This window comes from Erpetoichthys calabaricus, chromosome 10, assembly GCF_900747795.2.
Source record: "Erpetoichthys calabaricus chromosome 10, fErpCal1.3, whole genome shotgun sequence".
NCBI classification, from domain to species: domain Eukaryota; kingdom Metazoa; phylum Chordata; class Cladistia; order Polypteriformes; family Polypteridae; genus Erpetoichthys; species Erpetoichthys calabaricus.
Genome location: NC_041403.2, coordinates 18,875,112 through 18,895,030, shown reverse-complemented (window position 1 = coordinate 18,895,030; position 19,919 = coordinate 18,875,112). Strand labels below are relative to the sequence as shown.

Sequence of the window (19,919 nt, the reverse complement as noted above, 5' to 3'; positions counted from 1 at the left end):
TCCATTTTTCAGACCCTTCTCTGTACCCCCTAGAGATGGTTGTGGGTAAAAATCCCAGTAGATCAGCAGCTTGTGAAATACTCAGAGCAGCCCGTCTGGCACCAACAGCCATGTCACGTTCAGAGTCACTTCGGTCCTCTTTCTTCTCCATTCTTGATGCTCAGTTTGAACTTCAGCAGGTGGTCTTGACGAGGTCGACAGGCCGAAATGCATTGAGTTGCTGCCATGTGATTGGCTGATTAGCTATTTGAGTTAACGAGCAGTTGAACAGGCGCACCTAATAAAGTGGCCGGTGAGGGTATTTATTCACGAACATCACATAGACGACAACTGGGCTTGTGATTCAAACACCAGAATGGAGGATCCATGAAGTGCTGTGCCAATCCCTGTGCTGCTCCATTATGGTGGTCATTGTTTGCCTCATTGTGCTCCGTGGCTGGCGCTGCTGTCCCAGCTGGGTCACTGCCAGCGTGGAGTTTGCTGTTCCCTCACCTCCTAAAGATGGTGATATGTGCAGGTGGATGCCCTGTCACTGGTGCCCAGTGGTTCCTAACACCTCACGACCCGGAAAACTGACAGACAGATTTTTAATAGCTGGCAGCACACGGGGGTCCGTACCTGATATTCCCCTCATTTTTACTAAATTTGTACCCGGCCCTCCAGTGAGGTCTCCATTCCTCTTAGTGCACTTGTGTTAGTCAGGGCACACCGATGCCCATCTACGGGTCAGTGCCCCTCCTGCAGAGATGATCACCTATGAAAGCCCCCTGTCTGGAGCTCACATTTCTAAAACTGCACACAAGCGACTTTCCAAGGCGTGTGTGTGTGTGTGTGTGTGTGTGTGTGTGTGTATCCATCTGTTCCTCTGAATTTATATTAACCTGTCTTTTGTGCTTAGAAAAGATAAAAACTTCATTTTTTTATGATTCCACCGGGTTGAATTAACCTACAAATGCATGATGGACTTTGTTTGTAAAAATAACATGTTGATCCGCCAACGCATTCCATGCTATTCTTGTCTGCTCTGCCTTTGACACCCACTCAGGGCCACCAGGTTTCATCTCAGACAGACTGCAGAATGGCATCTTCTGGCAAATGCCCACACAATGCTACAGTATGAGGACAGTGGAGGAGAAAAATAGAAAGACGGAAAGTAAAAAAACTCCTTTTGAAAACATGAAAACCATCTTTATAAAGATCTGACCCAAATGTCAAATGGCAGGCAGGGACGGGCTGGGGACCTCGGGGTACTTTAACCTGTTATTCGCTCCTGGCTCCGCCCATTTGCGGCAGTTGCTAGGCTGCACTGACTACACGGCAGTAACATGATGGGAGGGGCAGGGGAAATAAAAAGTTGGGCAGCACAGCAGCACAATGCTACAGCCACGCCTCCATCCTGTGATTGGTAGGTAATTAGCGCTACATAGCAACAGTCATAGATAGGCGGGGCCAGAGGCAAATAGCTAACAAATGAAAGGTCCAGGGGGCGGGTCTGTCTCTCTGAAATGCCACACGCCGTGACAAGAGCTCCGTGTACGTCATCCCGTAGGTGAGAGCGTCAAGTGCTGCCCACCAAACCCGGCTTTGGAGCTTTGTCTTTTTACATTTTATTTTTTAAATAAAAGTCCTCAGAATATCCACAAGGTGCTGAGAGGATGGTCGGAGAGCGGCTCATGAGGGTCCCGGTGTCTACATGTGTTTTTGACGGTGTACCCCGCGGCTACTAAAGGCAGTGAAGTTGCTTAGGTGGGCCAGTGTGATGAGATCTGCCAGCTGTGAAGTAAAACAATAAATACGCCTGCTTGTTTAGGGGCCTGAGCCGGGCCCACTTTGTAGCGTGTCCCACTATACTCGATCACGTACGCAGTTTACGTATTGACGCATCCAAAGTGACTTACAACATTTGAGATACAAGTGGTGACATTTCCAATGTGTTTCCAGCTGGGTCACACAGTGACAGTAGCAGGATTTGAGCCCACCAACTCGGGGTCTGACATCCAAAACCTTAACCAGCACAGCACACCACACTGCCTCCCTACTGCATGCTATACAGGTACGTGTAACTAACACGCTACATACATGTACTGCGTATACACACACCGTGTCTTCAGAAAGGCTTCGGACTCCTTCACTTTTTTCACGTTTTGTTAGGTTGCAGCCTTGTGCTAAAATTGTTTAAATTAATTTTTTACCAACCCATACTCAATTCCCCCGAAATTATTAAGCAAAAACAGAAGTTTTGAACTCTTTCACATTTAATTAAAAAAAAAAAAACAACTGAAATATCCCATTGACCAAAGCATGTGGACCCCTTAACTCAGTACTCTGATGAAGCCCCTTTGGCAGCCATTCCAGCCTGCAATCTTCTTGGGTTTGGCACTACAAGCTTTTGGGGACCTTCTGCCGTTCTTCTCTGCAGATCCCCTCAAGCTCCCTCGGGATGGATGGAGACCATCAGTGGGCCACTGTCTTCAGGTCTCTCCATTCCCAGAGTTGTCCCTGTGCCAGTCCTGCACTCTCTTTGCTTTTGTGCTCAGGTTCTGTAAGTGCCAGGTGGGATTATCTGGCATCCCGTCCGAGGGGTAAAGTGTCTCCTCATTAGGAAGGGAAGCTGGAGTGGAAAGAGAAGACTGGACTGGAGTGACAGCCAGACTCAAAACTGATCCCTTAACCAGAAAGGAGGCCAGAATACAGGAAGGACTGGGGGGAGGGGCAGCCTTTACACAGTATACCCCCCCCTTACACACACTAGGGGGCAGCACTCCTATGTCGCTAACCCCCTTTATCTGCCCGTGGGGTGTGCTGGAAATCACAGTCCCAGGGGGCAGACCTGCCGCGTGCCATGGTTACCACCAGGGAGAGCTACAGGGATGAGCTAATAATCATAATATTAATATTAATAATCATACATTTTATTTATATAGCGCCTTTCCCATGCTCCAGGTGCTTAACTTACGCCTCACTCAGAACTTCCTCCTCTGAACTTTGCTGAAAAAGGACTGCAAAGGGAGCTCTCTGCCTCACCTTGGGGAGTCAGAGTCGGGAGGAAGAGGGCAACAGTGAGGAAGAAGAGGAAGATGAAGAGATTCACCATCCCTATGTTATGTTGTGCTGTGATAGTGTGTGTGTGTGTGACTGAGTGTGTGTATGCGCAGCTTTCCTAATCGACTGAACTGACCATCATTGGACGCCAAACATCTTGCTGGTAATCAACAGAAAGCAAAAACTCGTGCCATGTGGACATTTCAGCTTTTTATTTTTAATACATTTGCCATAATTTCAAAAATCCTGCTTTTGCTTCATCAAAAGGAGACTTTGTGAAAACAAAAATTGAAAAAAGTGAAGGGCAAAGCAGAAATCAGCCTTGGACTGGGCGCCAGTGCATTACTGGGAATCTCCATAAGCATTTACTGACAATTAAACTCAATTCATTCACTTCACAGTCATGGTGCCACAGCTTATGCCAGCAGCATCGAGTGCAGGGCATGAACCAACTCGGGCTGAGGTGCCAGTGCATTAGTGGGAATCTGAATTTCCATAATGGGCGGCACGGTGGCGCAGTGGGTAGCGCTGCTGCCTCGCAGTTGGGAGACCTGGGGACCCGGGTTCGCTTCCCGGGTCCTCCCTGCGTGGAGTTTGCATGTTCTCCCTGTCTGCGTGGGTTTCCTCCGGGCGCTCCGGTTTCCTCCCACAGTCCAAAGACATGCAGGTTAGGTGGATTGGCGATTCTAAATTGGCCCTAGTGTGTTTGTGTGTGTCCTGCGGTGGGTTGGCACCCTGCCCAGGATTGTTTCCTGCCTTGTGCCCTGTGTTGGCTGGGATTGGCTCCAGCAGACCCCCGTGACCCTGTGTTCGGATTCAGCGGGTTGGAAAATGGATGGATGGTTGGATGAATTTCCATAATGGCTTACCTACATTTAAACTCGACAATTTGATTGCATAGTCATGATGCCATAGGTTATGCCAGCAGCATTGAGTGGAGGGTATAAACCAACTCTGGCCGGGGTGCCAATGCCTCACTGGGACTTTTAATTTCCACATTATTAATCTTTACCCTTACAGTGTATCTGTGTTTAAGCTCAATAAATTCATTTCACAGTCTTGGTGCCACAGCTTATGCCAGCAGCATCGGGTGCAGGGCATGAACCATCTCTGGCCTGGGTGCCAGTGCATTACCGAGAATCTGAATTTCCAAAATTGTTTACCTACATTTAAACTTGACTACTTCATTTAACAGTAATGGTGCCATAGCTTTGGATGCAGGGTATGAACCAATTCCAGTCTGGGTGCCACTGCCTCACTGGGAATCTGAATTTCCAGATAATAAAAACCATCCACCCATTTGGAAGCCCAGTTAATTCAATTCAAAAATCACAAGGGCCTATCCAGATAGCCTTGGGCACAAGACAGAAAGCAATGCTGGACTGGGCACAGTGAAGGGCACACTAGCATACACTCTCATGCCCATTCATACAGCACCCTGGAAATGTGAACATTTTTACTTCATAAACACGAAAATCAAAGAGCCGATGGCACCAAGAAGCGTGTGATGGCATCTTCGCCTCTGAAATGGCCATCCAAAGCAAATCAAATAAAAGCAACACGGCTACACAAAGTCGATTGGCGATGTGACTGCTAACCTGACTGACTGCCATCCTGTCTTAGCTTGAAAATGTAAACGCGCAGGAGGGCAGACCCAAAAAGCAAGTGCCCGCTGTCACTGGCCATCACCCGGGTAATGTGCTATTGTCACTTTCGAGGGGCTCACAATGGCTGGCAGGCAGCGCGTCCAAACGCAGCAAATTAAAGGTGGCTGTTGCCCTGGCAACTGTAGCTATGGAAGCCTCTGTTTGGGGCCGAGGCCTTGCCGAGGGTAACGCTGCCAAGGAAGAGCAAAGGGCACCTCTGAACTACTGCTTACCGCCCTGGGATTGTGTTTGTAAAGGATAGTAAACTGGACGGTGCCACGTCATCTCCTCCTTAATCCTGGTGGGCACAACACAAGTTACTCAAAGATATACGGCTGGAGAATTGGTGGTCCATCATAGGACAGCAGGCTTACAATAGCAGTAGAGGGCCTACACTTTAACCATCCTTCCAATTTCAAACCAGATTAGTCCAGTTCAGGGTGGTAAGGACCACAGCACTTGGCATTAAGTGGGCACCAAGCCCATATGTGACCACCATATCTGAACAAGAAGTCGTGAGCTGTGACAGTCCTCACAATTATGTGACCACAGACTGCTTACAGTGATGTGTGACCACTCTGGTGACATGTGACCTGCCACAGAGCACCTCTGAGGTGGAGGGCACAGCAACACGGGATTTCTCTTTTGAATTTGGGTTTTGGTCAACGAGTGCTAAGAGATCAAGCAGGTAAGATTTTCATTGACCCGAGTGCACATGACAAGAACCTTGACTTGATATGGGACCTCCCATAGTCAGACCACTGATACATGACCTTACGGTAATAAGTGACATCTGGCGGGGCACAGGAAGGAAACGTGAGCTTAGAGTGTCAGGCTAGTGCCTCCAACCGAGCATGGTGACATGTCACCTTAGATGATCAGACCACAACTTCTAATGGAGCAGGACGCTCTCATGGAGGATCACGAAATGTGACCTCTGATGGTCAGACCAGCAACATGTGACCTCTGATGGTAACAAGTGACATCTGATGAAGCACAACAAATAAAATGTAACCTTGGACGGTGAAACTCGTGTCCTCTGAAACAGAACAGTGTCGCTCTCATGGAGGATCATGATATGTGACCTCTGATGGTCAGACCAGCAACATGTGACCTTACGGTAACAAGTGTCCTCTGATGAGGTACAATAATGAAACGTGGCCTTGGACAGTGAGGCTCCTGGTGTCCTGTGACTGAGCCCAGTGACCCGTACTAACCAGTCCAGTGACACACACCTTCTCCTGCTGGTCAGACCGCTGATTCCGTCTCGACCAGTCAGGTCTGGTGATGCCACCTCTGTGTGCTATCAGATCTCAGAGCGGTGTGATGCTCCATGTTGGCGTTTGAGATTCGGACCCCCTCGTCGTGTCTAGGAAGTGTTCTTGTGTCCTGACTGATACTACTTGTTCTGGTTCTCTAATCTAGGAATCGTCACTCGCTTGTATTCTTCTTGTGAGCTCATCAGCTTTGTACCCTTTGCTCTGTCACACTTGCTCCCAAACTGCCCCCCACTGACTGATGTTTACTTGATTACATTGACGTGTTTTGTAAGTCGCTTTGGATAAAAGTGCCTGCTAAACCAATAAATGTCAGTGATGATGGAACACAATTGTAGTGCGTGACACGTGACAGAGGTGAGTGACGGGTCTCACTTCAGATGGCGCACTGCGGCACATGACCTCTGATGGTCAGCTGATGGACGCCTGCCACGTGACCCCCGATGGTCCCACCTGTGATATGCGAGCTCTGATCAAGCAAAGCGATGGCACCCAGTAATACGTGATGTCTTATCAATGGGAACCTCAGGCTGCTGCTCTGTTCTAAATGAAGAATAAGGATAAGAAAAAGAGGAGCTAATAAAAAAAATTTAAAAACGAGAATAAATCGAGGGAAAAAAGGACTGACGGTGAAACTGGAGGGGCACGGGGGGCACCAGGTCTGGAAACCACTGCAATAGATAAATGTGAAGAGACTGACAGACAGATGTGAAAGGTGCTATATAATAGATAAGATAAATAAATAGATGTGAAAGGAACTATATAACAGATAGATAGATAGATAGATAGATAGATAGATAGATAGATAGATAGATAGATAGATAGATAGATAGATAGATAGATAGATAGATAGATAGATAGATAGATATGAAAGGCACTATATGATAGACGGACAGACGTGAAACTCTCTCACCTGGGCAGTATCACAGGTCGTAAGGTCCCAGGACAGCAGGTGGCACAGCGAGGGGTGTAAACTGCTCTCCCAGTCTAAGCCACTGAACTACATCTCTGTTATCGTAATGATGAATTTATCATTTTACCATCTTCATGTCCTAACTGTCTAGTGTGAGTTCAGCCATGATGACGGTTAGCTTTATATAGCGTGAAGGCTGTGGGCAGAAAGGGCTCCAGCAGTGCCCTCCAGCACATGGGAGTGGAAGGAGCGAGTGGGCTTTGGGTGCCCCAGGACCACACGTCACAAATGGGGTGCTGCTGGGTCAGTATGGACCCTAAGGGGTGTTTCCAGCACCTTGTTGTATCAATGCCACAAAGAACCGAGGTGGTTCTGGAGGAAAAGGAAGATCGTAGCAAGTAGGCGGGATGTCCACAGAGTGTATATGGAGGATGACCTCCATATAGATATGGAGCCATCATTATTTTATTTTTATATATTATATTTTTATATATTCTGTATATAAAGTGCTGTGTGTTATGGCGGTGACAGCAGATGCCAGAAGAGGGATGCACCTCTCAGGACACCCCACTACAGTGCATCCGGAAAGTATTCACAGCGCATCACTTTTTCCACATTTTGTTATGTTACAGGTTTTTATTAAAAATAAACAAATTGACAAATCACATGTACATAAGTATTCACAGCCTTTGCTCAATACTTTGTCGATGCACCTTTGGCAGCAATTACAGCCTCAAGTCTTTTTGAATATGATGCCACAAGCTTGGCACACCTATCCTTGGCCAGTTTCGCCCATTCCTCTTTGCAGCACCTCTCAAGCTCCATCAGGTTGGATGGGAAGCATCGGTGCACAGCCATTTTAAGATCTCTCCAGAGATGTTCAATCGGATTCAAGTCTGGGCTCTGGCTGGGCCACTCAAGGACATTCACAGAGTTGTCCTGAAGCCACTCCTTTGATATCTTGGCTGTGTCCTTAGGGTCGTTGTCCTGCTGAAAGATGAACTGTCGCCCCAGTCTGAGGTCAAGAGCGCTCTGGAGCAGGTTTTCATCCAGGATGTCTCTGTACATTGCTGCAGTCATCTTTCCCTTTATCCTGACTAGTCTCCCAGTCCCTGCTGCTGAAAAACATCCCCACAGCATGATGCTGCCACCACCATGCTTCACTGTAGGGATGGTATTGGCCTGGTGATGAGCGGTGCCTGGTTTCCTCCAAATGTGACGCCTGGCATTCACACCAAAGAGTTCAATCTTTGTCTCTTCAGACCAGAGAATTTTCTTTCTCATGGTCTGAGAGTCCTTCAGGTGCCTTTTGGCAAACTCCAGGCGGGCTGCCATGTGCCTTTTACTAAGGAGTGGCTTCCGTCTGGCCACTCTACCATACAGGCCTGATTGGTGGATTGCTGCAGAGATGGTTGTCCTTCTGGAAGGTTCTCCTCTCTCCACAGGGCTCTGACAGAGTGACCATCGGGTTCTTGGTCACCTCCCTGACTAAGGCCCTTCTCCCCTGATTGCTCAGTTTAGATGGCTGGCCAGCTCTAGGAAGAGTCCTGGTGGTTTCGAACTTCTTCCACTTACGGATGATGGAGGCCACTGTGCTCATTGGGACCTTCAAAGCAGCAGACATTTTTCTGTAACCTTCCCTAGATTTGTACCTCGAGACAATCCTGTCTCGGATGTCTACAGACAATTCCTTTGACTTCATGCTTGGTTTGTGCTCTGACATGAACTGTCAACTGTGGGACCTTCTATAGACAGGTGTGTGCCTTTCCAAATCATGTCCAGTCAACTGAATTTACCACAGGTGGACTCCAATGAAGCTGTAGAAACATCTCAAGGATGATCAGGGGAAACAGGATGCACCTGAGCTCAATTTTGAGCTTCATGGCAAAGGCTGTGAATACTTATATACATGTGCTTTCTGAATTTTTTTATTTTTAATAAATTTGCAAAAACCTCAAGTAAACTTTCTTCACGTTGTCATTATGGGGTGTTGTGTATAGAATTCTGAGGAAAAAAATTTATTTAATCCATTTTGGAATAAGGCTGTAACATAACAAAATGTGGAAAAAGTGATGCGCTGTGAATACTTTCCGGATGCACTGTATATCTCTGCTTCCGTAACTCTTTCCAGTGCTCAATGGCAGCCACCTCTGCACGGGCACAGCATGCCAGTGGCCGTGAGTTTTGTCCTCAATGTGCTTTACTGCCAGGCCATGTTACCTGAACTCACTGCTGCCCACTGGTGGTGAAAGCACATTACACACTCAAAGTGGCAGGTTGTTCCCAAGATTCCCAGGTGGGATTTACTGTCAGAAGAAGATTCTGGGTTAAATGGTACTGTGATTGCCCAGAATATTTCATGAGCGGTGACAGCGGTGATGACGCCCCCCACCCAAACCCAATGACACTGTTGTAGCACAGCAAATCAAAGCTGGAGCTGTCAAACATACCAAAGTAACAAATGTGGAAGGTTAAGGCTCATTTGATTTTGTTTTTTTTGTTTTTTTATAATTATGCAATAAATATTAAGATTTTTCTGATTGACGGCTGAACAGAGGCCCGTTCTGAGGAGGATTGACTGAAAATGAAGAAAACAAGAGCAAACAGGCAAGAATCAAAGAGAAGCAGGAGAAGAGACAAAAGAGCAGAACAGAGCACATCACCAGTGACGGGCACGACAAGAGGAAAATTAGATCGCGTTTCAAGATGCGTGGGCACCGTGTTTTGGAAGGAAGACAATAAAACAGATTTACTGAGGGAACAAAGGGGGCCGCAATGATACAAAAAAAAAGAATGAAACCGAGAGGCAGCGAGGAGCCGCCACATGATGTTCAGGTTTTCTCTTAAACAAATTCTAACTGCGGAAAAGTCAGCCGTGAGTGAGGGTTAGAAGGAAAGAGGGCAGTGGAGGGCGACGTTATCAAATGATAATCATGGAGGGCAGTGAGGAGGAGGAGGAGTGAAAGAGCCCATGTCCGTCCCTCCTGGCGGACACAGCGGGAATGACGGGCTTTATCTTCAGCTCTAATCTGACATGATTGTTTGGCCCCTCTGTGGTTGGTACCCACCTGAGATACACTCCCACCCTCGCAAACCTGAACTGGAGGGATGAATTGATAATCAGTAGGTGGCATGGAAATAGACTTGTGGATTTGACGAGTCGCTTTCACCTCTGTATGGAGTGTGCATCTTCTTGCCACTTTTCAGGTGGCCCTTTACTGGTTTGTCCCCCACATCCCAAAGATGTGCAGTCTGCTCTGAATCAATGCGGGGGTATCAAGGTGTGTGTCTTGTACCCGTTACTTCAGGATGTCCACTGATGAGCTACAACGTTAAGACCACCTTCTGCTGCTTCACCGTGTGTTGACTCAACAGACCTCTGAAAGTGCCTGGTGGTCTCCAGCACTACAATCCTATAAGTTGTGAGGTTGAGCCTCCACGGACGGGACATGTTGTTCCGACACATCATACGGATACTTAAGTGGATTGAGATCTGGGGAATTCTGAAGACTGGGATCTTCATCGTGTACCTCAAACCCAAATGAATCATGTGCTGCGACAAGGCGTCAAATCTTGACAACCCAGGGACTCTGTTTGTGGACTTCAACTCCGCATTCAATTCAACAATCCTGGAAGTCCACCCCATGAAACTCGCCCAGCTTTCCGTCCCTGCCTCCACCTATCAGGACCAATAGGAAACAGCAGATGAAACTGGGGAAATTGGCATCTAGCAATTGGACGATCAACAGGTGCCCCCCAGGGATGTGTGCTCTGCCCACTGCTCCTTTCCCTCTTACACTAATGACAGTACCTCTAAGGACCCCTCTTGTCACATTTGTTAAATATGCGGACAACGCAACCATCAGTGGGCTCATCAGGAATGGCGACGAGACGGGAGGTTGAGCAGGTGGCCCTTAGGTGCAGTCGGAACAATCCGTAACTAAACCCTCTTAAACTATGGAGATGGCAGTGGGCTTTAGGAGCGGTCCCACAATATTAGCTCCCCTCTCTATACCTAATACACCTGTGACAGGTTTGGAAACCGTCACTTTTCTGGGATCCTTAGTCTCCCGGGACTTGAAATGGGTGACCAACGTAGGGTCCATCATAAAAAAAATCGCGAGTGGTCTCCCCTCGACTTTCTCGTATACCCAGATATGGGGGATGGATATTTGAGGAGTAAACTGCAAGACAATGATTATATTTTTATATTATGTACATTACAACAACAAGTCAAATCAAATCAATAATATATTGGACGATTATTATAAAAGTAAAGTAGAATAAATCAGACTCTGCAGCTGCATGAATAAAAAGTAAAGTACCACTGCCGGTTAGCGGAAATAGCCCAAGAGTTGATAGAAATCTACATTTTGTACCTAATACTTGTATGCAAAATTTGATTGACCGAAGTGAAAGCGAACTCAAGTTATCGTGTTTACACACACACACACACAGATATAATGCCAGGGAGGTCTAAAACATTGAGATTCATCAAAATTTTAAAATCAAATTTTTGGACAATTACAATACTTTCCCTATGAGAAAGTAAATCAGACTCAAGGAGGTCTAAAATGTCGAGATTCATCAAAATCTAGAAATCGAATTTTTGAACGATTCCAAAATGATATACACAAGAAAGTAAATCGGACTCAGGGAGGTCTACAGTGTCGAGATTCATTAGAATCTCGAAATTAAATTTTTGAACAATTCCAAAACTGTATACGAGAAAGTAAATTGGACTCAGGGAGGTCTACAATGTGGAGATTCATCAAAATCTCGAAATAAAATTTTTGGACGATTTCAATACTTTGTATACGAGAAAGTAAATCAGACTCAGGGAGGTCTAAAATGTCGAGATTCATTAAAATCTCAAAATCAAATTTTTGGACGATTCCAATACTTTGTATACGAGAAAGTAAATCAGACTCAGGGAGGTCTAAAATGTCGAGATTCATTAAAATCTCAAAATCAAATTTTTGGACGATTCCAATACTTTCCCTATACTTCGTATACAAGAAAGTAAAAAGGCACAATAGTGAATGTACTTTCTGCGACAGCTGAGGAACATCAGCCTTCCACAGGAGCTGCTGATTCAGGCCTACACAGCAGTCATGGAGTCTGTAACAGTGTGGTCCAGATCAGTGACTAAACGCAACAAAAACAAGCTACAACAAATAACCAGGTCTGCTGAAAATATCATTGGTGCCAGTCTGCCCACCGTACAGGGCCTAGACACTTCTAGAGTCATGAAACGGGCTGGGAAAATTATCCCTGACCCCTCATATCCGGGTATTTGGTAAGTTGTTTAAGCATCTTATTTTCCGGTAGTGCTCCATGCCCCATAGCCTCCAATAAAAAATGCGTGTGGGTGAGATATCTCTCTATAATAATAAAAAAATCCTGCGACGAGACGTAACTTTTTCAGAGAGACACTTTCATGCCCTGCGTGCCAAGAGATTTAACCAGGCCTGGGGCTGGAAATAAAAGACAAAGAGTAGATGACAAAGTAGAACGTCGTAAAGAATTCTTTATCCAGGCGCTTTACAGTATTTGCCATGGGGAGGTGGCAGGGCATGGGAGGGAGCCTTGCAGTTTGTGCGTGCAGGGGTACTGCAGCAGCTCTGTGACGCAGCCCTCCAGTTCACATAACACATCCTCAAGTGATCATCTTCTTCTTCTTCAGTTCTTCAGCTGGTGTGGTCGCACTTCTCTTCTCGTCTCCTGTTCTTCACTTCTAAGCCCTTCAGATGCTCTGATCAGTTTTCCAGTTTCTGGCAACTTGTAGCGTGACAAGGAAAGCCAAGGGTACTTAAGCAAGAGAGATGTGAGCGATGTTTAAATATGCCACTGTGACTTGGGGTAGACTGCCAGCTGCCCGTCTTTATTTTAACTCCTCTCTTACGTATCGTTCCATGGATGCTTGGGCTTTAACTGTTTCTGGCTCCTGAGGCTTATGAGCCTGTCATACCCTTTTTAAAATGTAACGCCCAACTTGGATTTGTACTAATTGTGACCCGAAATATAAGACAACATGACATAACATTCTCAATCCTGGTCCGGGGGGCACAGGGGCTGAAGGGCATTCTGGTGGTATGGACAGGGCGCCACCTCATTCCCACAATTTGGAATCGCCAGTTAACCTGACCTGTATGGCTTTGGGGACATGGGGGGATACATGCAAACTCCACGTTGGACCCCCGGCCGACCGGACGCAGGACTCAAAGCCAGCATGCTGGATTCATGAGGCAGCAGTGGTCTGGTGCTCTACAGTGGAATATGTAGGATCTAAAGTAGAATTGTGAACTGTCAGAACAAAAATGGACGTGTTTTGGAGTTTGAGGTACTGTATCTGCACTTATTAACACTGAAATCTTCAATCACATTTTGTCTAACTATAGTTAATAAAGTTCAGTGCACTTTAACTAGTTACAGTAAATACACAGCAAAGTTAACGTCAGTTGATAATGGAGGAGAGAAAAACAAAACCTCCAGCATCCCTGGAGAAAAGAAACCACTGGGGGTCGACGGTCAGTTACAACAGACAAAGACAAGAAAAGAAACCTCCGGGGGGCTCCATGATCTGATATAACAGACAACGATAAGAAAGGAAACCTCTGGTGGTCCACGGTCAGATAGAATAGACAACGATAAGAAAGGAAACCTCTGGGGGGGGGGGGTCCATGATCTGATATAACAGACAACGATAAGAAAGGAAACATCTGTGGGGGTCCATGGTCAGTTAGAATAGACAACACTAAGAAAGGAAACCTCTGGGGGCCGACATTCAGTTAGAACAAAGATAAGAAACGAAACCTCTGGGGGGGGTCCATGATCTGATATAACAGACAACAATAAGAAAGGAAACCTCTGGTGGTCCACGGTCAGATAGAATAGACAACGATAAGAAAGGAAACCTCTGGGGGGGTGGGTCCATCATCTGATATAACAGACAACGATAAGAAAGGAAACATCTGTGGGGGTCCATGGTCAGTTAGAATAGACAACACTAAGAAAGGAAACCTCTGGGGGCCGACATTCAGTTAGAACAGACAAAGATAAGAAACGAAACCTCTGGGGGGGGGTCCATGATCTGATATAACAGACAACGATAAGAAAGGAAACCTCTGGTGGTCCACGGTCAGATAAAATAGACAACGATAAGAAATGAAACCTCTGGGGGCCGACATTCAGTTAGAACAGACAAAGATAAGAAACAAAACCTCTGGGGGGTCCATGACCTGATATAACAGACAACGATAAGAAAGGAAACCTCTGGTGGTCCACGGTCAGATAGAATAGACAACGATAAGAAAGGAAACCTCTGGGGGGGTCCATGGTCAGTTAGAATAGACAACACTAAGAAAGGAAGCCTCTGGGGGCCGACATTCAGTTAGAACAGACAAAGATAAGAAACAAAACCTCTGGGGGGGTCCATGATCTGATATAACAGACAACAATAAGAAAGGAAACCTCCAGGGGTCCACGGTCAGTTAGAACAGACAACAACAAGAAAATAAACCTCCGGTGCTCCATGATCTGATATAACAGACAACGATAAGAAACAAAACCACTGGTGGTCCACAGTTAATAATAACAGATAAAGTCAAAAGACAAAATCAAGAAAGCAAACCTCTGAGGGTCTTTGGTCGGCTAAACTGCAAAGTCAGGACAAAGTCAAACACTCTCAAGAATAAGAAATCTCTGGGGGTCCACGGTCAGTTAGAACTGATGAAAATAAGAAAAGAAACCTCCAGTGCTCCATGATCTGATATAACAGACAACGATAAGAAAGGAAACCTCTGGTGGTCCACGGTCAGATAGAATAGACAACGATAAGAAATGAAACCTCTGGGGGTCGACAGTCAGTTAGAACAGACAAAGATAAGAAACAAAACCTCTGGGGGTCCATGATCTGATATAACAGACAAAGATAAGAAACAAAACCTCTGGGGGTCCATGATCTGATATAAAAGACAAATATAAGAAAATAAACCTCTAGAGGTCCACGGTCAGCTAGAATAGACAAAGATAAGAAAGGAAACCTCTGGGGGGTCTATGATCTGATATAACAGACAACGATAAGAAACAAAACCACTGGTGGTCCACAGTTAATAATAACAGATAAAGTCAAAAGACAAAATCAAGAAAGCAAACCTCTGAGGGTCTTTGGTCGGCTACACTGCAAAGTCAGGACCAAGTCAAACACTCTCAAGAATAAGAAATCTCTGGGGGTCCACAGTCAGTTAGAACAGACAACGATAAGAAAATAAACCAAAAAAAAAAATCAAATACGGTCATGAATAAGAAATCTCTGGGGGTCTGCAGTTAATTACAGTGCCGAGTCAGGCACAGACGTGAAGACCTCGGGCAGCTGACCACCCGCTCCCTGCTGGGTAGGCCAATGAGACCACAGAATCGTTTCATCTTTGAATTTCTCTTTCTGTGGGGGTCTTGGACTTGCTCTTGAGACCCCCCAACTTAAACATAATAAAGTGATTAGGGGTCCGTCTGTAATCTGTGTGCAGTCGCTGCGCAGTAGGAGCACCTTGAGGAGTCCTTCAGGGTTCACTAATCACAATGGCCTCACACACACACTCCCACCTGGAAGTCAAATCTGGACAAGTCCCACTAGGACTGTAAATGTCAAAAAGAGGAAATCTGTCAGACCCCCGAAATGTTAGAATGGCTTCACCTTAGATGAAGACACTGCTCCACATTTTACTGCTTTGTGGACCCCATTTTCCATTATCCCCCCCCCCCCCAACCGCGGACCCCCTCTGGTATTTGCCGCATTTGTGTCACTCGTCCCGATACACCAGGACTCGTCCATTTCTCCGTCCTGCCAGTCCAACAGTCGAACACCAAAGATTTTAGGCTAAATTCCGGCCCTGCTCCTCACTGGCTATCGAGTGACATGTCTGGCTAATTAGTCAGACGTGATAAAGGGGGGCTTGTGTAAATAAGAGCTGACATCCAGAGCACCACCACCACGGTGATTACGGCTGATCTGCTGGATCAGTAATGAGCTGGCACTATATTTTGTTGTTAAAACCGCTCGGTGAAATGGAAAATCGATGAGAATATTAATAGGCCTTCACTCCGTTTACTGCTAAACCTTTTCCTTCCGTCAAGACCCCATCAGCTGTTAATATCCACAATTTCACTTTATTATGGCCTGCAACAGATGAACAACTGAAGGAGATCGGGACAGTCACCTGACAGGAGTGGCCATTACTCAAATGGGGTCTCTGAAGTCGCTCCTCTGTCAGCCCAGCAGCCCTGAAAAGGTTCGTGAACCCTTTGGCATTCCGAAGATTTCGGCCGTAATGAGTCCAATCAACGAGGAGACAGCAGGTGGAGACGAACCTGGAGAGCTGGAGGTGTGCGTGATGGAGAGACAGAACAGGAGTGAGAGTCGGCAGGAGTGAGACGGAGTGCGCGTGTGTGTGAATGAGAGGGGAGGTGGTGAAGACAGATGAATTTAAACACTGAGGTTCAACGGAGAGTGCGGCACAGGGGGGTGACGAAGGGGGGGACTGGGTGGAGAAAAGTGACAGGAGTGATTTGTGATGGAAGAGTGAAAGGGAGGGTCTATGGGACAGTAGTGAGGCCTGCTATGCTGTGTGGCACTGATGAGAAGACAGGAGGCAGAGCTGAAGATGGGGACAGAGATGAACGTATTAGAGGGACAACACAGGTGTGACAGTCTGGTGACCAAGTGACAGAGGGGAGATTGAGATGGTTTGCGCAAATGAGGAGGAGAAATGAGGGGAACACCAGGAAAAGAGTGCTGAGGATGGAACTGCCAGGCAAGAGGAAAAGAGGAAGGCCATAGAGAAGGTTTATGGAGGGAAGAACATGAAGGCAGTCGGTGGGGCAGAAAATGATCTAAAAGACAGGGATAGATGGAGACGGATGATCTGCTGTGACCCCTAAATGGGAGAATCAGACAACGGCGACCATGGACTGCTGTGCAGCTCAAGTCCTGTATATGGCAAGAACGGGCAAAAAGTCCACTTGAAAGATGGCAGCAATTAGCTTCTTCAGTTCCCAAACAATTAAGAAGTGCACCCATGGACCCCAGCAGAGCTGTGCTGCCGGACTACAACTCCTGGCATTCCCTGCTAGTTTCTGAAAACACTTTCAACTTTGTCATCATGGGGTACTAAATGTAGAATTACGGGCAAAAAGGGCAAATTTATCCATTTAAAATTAAATCCACAACACGATAAAGTTTGCAGAAAGAAAAGGGATCTGAATACCCTTGGAATTCACTCTGTGTGTGTGTGTGAGTGTGAATGAGGGAGTGAGTGTGTTCAGATAGATAGATAGATAGATAGATAGATAGATAGATAGATAGATAGATAGATAGATAGATAGATAGATAGATAGATAGATAGATAGATAGATAGATATGAAAGGCACTATATGATATAGATAGATAGATAGATAGATAGATAGATAGATAGATAGATAGATAGATAGATAGATAGATAGATAGATAGATAGATAGATAGATAGATAGATAGATATGAAAGGCACTATATGATATAGATAGATAGATAGATAGATAGATAGATAGATAGATAGATAGATAGATAGATAGATAGATAGATAGATAGATAGATAGATAGATAGATAGATATGAAAGGCACTATATGATATAGATAGATAGATAGATAGATAGATAGATAGATAGATAGATAGATAGATAGATAGATAGATAGATAGATAGATAGATATGAAAGGCACTATATGATAGATAGATAGATAGATAGATAGATAGATAGATAGATAGATAGATAGATAGATAGATAGATAGATAGATAGATAGATAGATAGATAGATATGAAAGGCACTATATGATAGATAGATAGATAGATAGATAGATAGATAGATAGATAGATAGATAGATAGATAGATAGATAGATAGATAGATAGATAGATGAAGTGAAAGGCACTATATAATAGACAGATAGGTGTGTCTGCGCACTTTCAGAGTGACGCCCGTCTGTGAACATCTAAACTTGAAGTTTTGTTCCCCAGCACTTTACTGTTCAGTTTTCTTTCAGTTAAATTCTAAAACTGACGTAAGGCACATGAAGGTCTGCCCATCCCACTATGTGGTGACAACTGATTTCAGGTTACAGGACTTTCACAGACTCATCTGTCCATTTTTGTCAGTTCTTTATCCATGCCAGGATGAAGAGCTGCTGGTGCCGAGCCTGGCAGCCTTCAAAGCGCGCCAGTCCATCACAGGGCACACTTGAACGGCGTCACAATTCCGCTTTGACTTTTCTGAAGTCGTCACATGGAATGTTCTGAAGAATATGAAGAGTGCAGAGCAGCAGTTAGCGCTACTGGCTGACAGGTTCAGGATCCAAATCCTGTGTGTGTGGTGGTCTCGCTGTGTGTGTGCATGAGTGTGTGTGTGTGTGTGTGTGTGCTTCTTCTCATTCAGCTTCCAATGTCCTTTTTATGCCAAAGATGCAGGTGACAATAAACTGGCCCCAGTGTGGCAGTGTGCCCTCTGCTATGCTGAATGCTTTTTTGTGTCATGGGGAAGGCACTATATAAATAAAATGTAATATTATTATTATTATGTGTCCTATGTTGTCTAGCCCCTGTCACCATGAAACTGGACCCTACAGCCTCACTACTACCCTTCCACCCAGAGCTGGCCTCTGCTTTGCCCCCTTTGTTGCCCGCACAGACCCCAAAGAAGGCGGTCGTCCATTTCCTCACAGAGACGTCTCAGGTAGACCCTCAGGTGTCCCTGAATAGTCAGCCTGTGTGCCACGTTGCTTTGGTGGGCTCCATTTCCCACGTAAGCCGCTCTGCTTTATGACAGTAGGCAGCAGGGGACACTTCATGGTTCACCAGTAACAGCTTGTCATTGGCATCTGCACAATAAAAAGTAACAGCAATTAGCAAAGGGGGCAGCACTTCCAAAGTGTCAGTCGGCAGCTGTCACAAGGCACGGTCACTTATGGTCAGCCTGCCGTCTCTTCCATTTTTGTCAGCGCTTGATTTATTTGTACTGCAGGCCTCAATTAGGGGGACATTATTTGAAAGAGTGGACACCGCAGAAGAGAAACGCAAATGTCAGTTCACGATGGGCCACGTCGTGTCATGTAGACAATCGCTTATGTGTGCCCGAATGCCATCACACTGGCAGCAGGCGACTTGTGGGCTTTGATTGGAATGTGATGAAGCTGTCCAGTACAGCCCGGATTAGGAACTTGTCACCTTTTTACTTTTCTTTTTTGTGGAATATATATATATATATTTTTTATATTTTGTACATTCATAATGGGCGGCATGGTGGCGCAGTGGCAGACCTGCTGCCTCACAGTAAGGAGGCCGGGGTTCAAATCTCAGCAGCTATCAATGTCCTGCCTGGAGGAACATTTAATAACTAAATAGACAGATCTATTTATGAAATATTCCTTCATAGCCCCTCTTTAAATGTTGTAACCACCAGGGGGCGCCAGAGAACCCCAAACCACAGACACACATTAAATCAATACAGTAAAGGGTTAATATTGTTACAGAGACCCTCTTCTCTGTAACAAGCCACAATTATAAAATTAATGAATAACAAACCAGTGAATCTTTCCTCCTTTCGTCCTCCAGCCCAGTGTTGCCCACCGCCTCGGACTCCAAGAGCAGGCGCTCCTTTTAAGGTGACCCCGGGAGTACTTCCAGTGACGTTACGTGGCCAGTTGGAAGCACTTCAGGGCTACAAGAAAACCAGGGAGGTCTCCCCCCGTCATCTCTGGGAAACCTACAGGGCAGCAATTCTGGACCCTAACTCCCATGCGGGTATCTACACTGGGACCCCACATGGGGACACTGACACTTAGAATGGTGGGGGATGAATTGCTCCCCCTGCCGGTTCCTGACGTCTTTGAGCATCCCAATCAGGACGGTAATCATAAGGCATCCCGGCCGGGTATTGCCCCCCACTAATTCCATCCTTCTGTCAGGGAATTCCAGATGGGTAAGGAATTTGCCTCCATCCTGGGCAGGATGCCC

General features: G+C 45.9%; 1 protein-coding gene and 1 long non-coding RNA gene across 4 annotated transcripts in view; both read right to left on the bottom strand.

Annotated features, from left to right (window-relative positions):
* Positions 1 to 19,919, bottom strand: part of pde4ba (phosphodiesterase 4B, cAMP-specific a) — a 425,080-nt gene that overhangs the window by 273,352 nt on the left and 131,809 nt on the right. The window lies entirely within an intron of this gene.
* LOC127529393 (uncharacterized) lies at positions 13,435 to 14,984 on the bottom strand. 2 transcript variants are annotated; one of them, XR_007936072.1, is made up of 4 exons: positions 14,875 to 14,984; positions 14,102 to 14,200; positions 13,747 to 13,795; positions 13,435 to 13,542 (listed from the first exon to the last, which is right to left on the bottom strand). It is a non-coding gene; the product is annotated as an uncharacterized LOC127529393 (long non-coding RNA). The 2 variants fall into 2 exon arrangements; XR_007936071.1 differs by lacking the exon at positions 14,875 to 14,984 and adding an exon at positions 14,679 to 14,832.